This window comes from Microtus ochrogaster, chromosome 1 (assembly GCF_000317375.1).
Source record: "Microtus ochrogaster isolate Prairie Vole_2 chromosome 1, MicOch1.0, whole genome shotgun sequence".
NCBI classification, from domain to species: domain Eukaryota; kingdom Metazoa; phylum Chordata; class Mammalia; order Rodentia; family Cricetidae; genus Microtus; species Microtus ochrogaster.
In genome coordinates, this window is record NC_022009.1 from 21,400,106 (window position 1) to 21,402,850 (window position 2,745).

Here is a 2,745-nt window from a genome sequence, read left to right on the forward strand (position 1 = left end):
AAATAAATAAATATAAAAAAAAAGAGAACCACTGCTCTAGGTAGTACAACAATGACTCTCTTTACATTGAAGAGACTGAGAACTCAAAAGGCTCAATCCATGAGGTCCAATCCTCAGTAGTTCCAGTCTGGCACTGACGGCCCAGAAGCTTTCTGAAAAAAAGCCATTGGTCTTCAGTGAGTATTGGAAAGTCAAAGAAACTGAGTCAGTGCCTCAGCCCTGGCATCAGAACCTCCAAGAGCAAATTAGACAAAGTAGCTGCTTTCTGTCCTTCCTTCCTTCCTTCTTGAGACAAGATCTCCTGTAGTCCCAACTGGTCTTGAATTGAGCTGATAGCCTAGGTAAGCCTTGACATCCCTGTCCTCCTACCTTTCCTTCCCAAGTGCTGGGATTACAGGTGTGTGCCTCTGTCCCCTGCTTAGTTTGCTCTTGCTTTCCCTCTAAAATCTGCCTTATTTTAAATTATGTGTATGCCAGTATATCTGTGGGAAATACGTACACAACTGAGCGTAGGTGCTCTGCGGAAATCAGAAGAGAACACTGGATGCCTTGGAGATGGAGTTACAGGGGGCTGAGAGCTCTGCAAGGCTGATGCTGGAAGCCGAACCCAGGTCCTCTATAAGAGCTGTGCTCTAACTACTGGGCCACTTCTCTAGTCCTTAGTTTCTTTCTTCAGAGAAAGAACTAGCAACTTGTGCCAGGCGGCGGTGGCATACACCTTTAAGTCCCAGCACTTGGGAAGCAGAGGCAGGCGGATCTCAGTGAGTTCAAGACCAGCCTGGTCTACAGAGTGAGTTCCAGGACAGCCAGGCATGTTACACAGAGAAACCCTGTCTTAAAAAACTAAAAAACAAAAACAAATAAAAAAATACATTTATGTTGCTGCTGTGATAATAGAGTTCAGGGCAAAAAAGACTAAAGAGGGGAAAGATTTACTTTGATTTCTGGTTTCGTTCTATGGTCATCTGGTTCCATAACTATATGTCTGTGGCGAGGTGGAGTAGAGTTGCTTCCCTCATGGCAAGCAGGAAGTAGAGAGAGGGCAGAGCCAAGCCAAAATGTGTGCTTCAAAGTATGTCTCTAGCTGGGCGGTGGTGGCTCACGCCTTTAATCCCAGCACTCGGGAGGCAGATGCAGGCAGATCTCTGTGAGTTCGAGACCAGCCTGGTCTACAGAGCTAGTTCCAGGACAGGCTCCAAAGCCACAGAGATACCCTGTCTTGAAAAACCAAAAAAAAAAAAAAAAAGCCTCTAGTAACCCACTTTCTCCAGCTGGACCCAACTTCCAGCCGTTTTATTACCTCCAGCAACCCTTTCCTTTCCTTTCCTTTCCTTTGCTTTCCTTTGCTTTCCTTTCCTTTGCTTTCCTTTCCTTTTTCTTCTTATTGGGTTTTAAGACAGGGTTTCTCTGTATAGCTCTGGCTGTCCTATAATTTGTTTTGTAGACTGATCTGGCCTTGAACTCACAGAGATTCACTTGCTTCTGCCAAGGGGGGGGGGTTGTATTAAAAGTGCAAGTCACCACTGTCCAGGCCAAAAGCCCTTTCAGCCATGACCCCATAGATTAATTAACTCGTTGAAAAGAGCCCTTAGAATCCAAACATTTTCTAAAGGACGATTCTGAGTACCACTCCTGCTGTTGGTCTCAGGATGATTGTCCTTCATATGCAGTCTATAACATGTCACAACTCTCTTTTCAGGGTCCTGATTTCAGTTGGCAGACCTCAGAGATCCTATCTGGTGGGCAACACCAACCTTGATCTTCAGGGTCTGTGTAAGTACCTATGCTGCACCATGTTTTCTCTCTCTGCAGTCCTGGCTAAGACGCAGCTTAGGAGAGTCCTTTCTTTAGGAAGCCTTCTCTGATTCCCACACTCCTTCTGCATCAAATATCACTGCTAATACAATATTTTTTCCTCAGGGCTAACCAAATTTCTCTTTCTTTCAACCCAAAGTCTGACTTAATCTTCACTGAAAATGACCTTTTAAAACATCTATTTGCTTTTTATTTTGCTTATTTTTTATTTAAGATAGAATCTTGCTATGCAGATGTTGATGGCTTGGAATTTTCTATATACAACTAGCTAGCCTGGAAGCTGCTATGTAGCTATGGAACTCACTATGCAATGATCTGTCTGGGCCTGAGCTTGCCTTTGCTTCTGGACTGCTGGGATTATAGGCATGCACTGCTCTACCGAGCACGATGGCATCTGTTTCACTCAGTATCACTACTTGTTCTTCAGTGACTTTAGAAGATCTAACCCATCTTAGAAAGGAATGGTGCATGGGAGCTAGAGATGGCTCAGCAGTTAAGAGCTCTTGCTCTGGAATCATGAGGCCTACAGTCTGAATCCCAGAACATGCATGACAAACCAGGTATCTATGCAAATGCCTGAAGCCCCAGCTCTGAGGTGGGCAGAGAAGAGAAGTTTTTTGGGGTTTGCTGACTTTCAACCTAACCAAGAAGACCTGAGCCCCAAGGAGAGAGAGAGGGAGGGAGATAGAGATAGATTGACACAATAGCTAGAAATAGAGGCACAGTTTAAAGGCATTGGAAATGAATGGGCAGCAAGTGACAGGAGGACACCAGACTCTCTTCTCTTCTGGCCTCTGGGCATGTGCGTCTACACACACACACACACACACACACACACACACACGCATCTTTTTTTAAATATATTTATTAATTATGTATACAATATTCTGTCTGTGTGTATGCCTGCAGGCCAGAAGAGGGCACCAGACC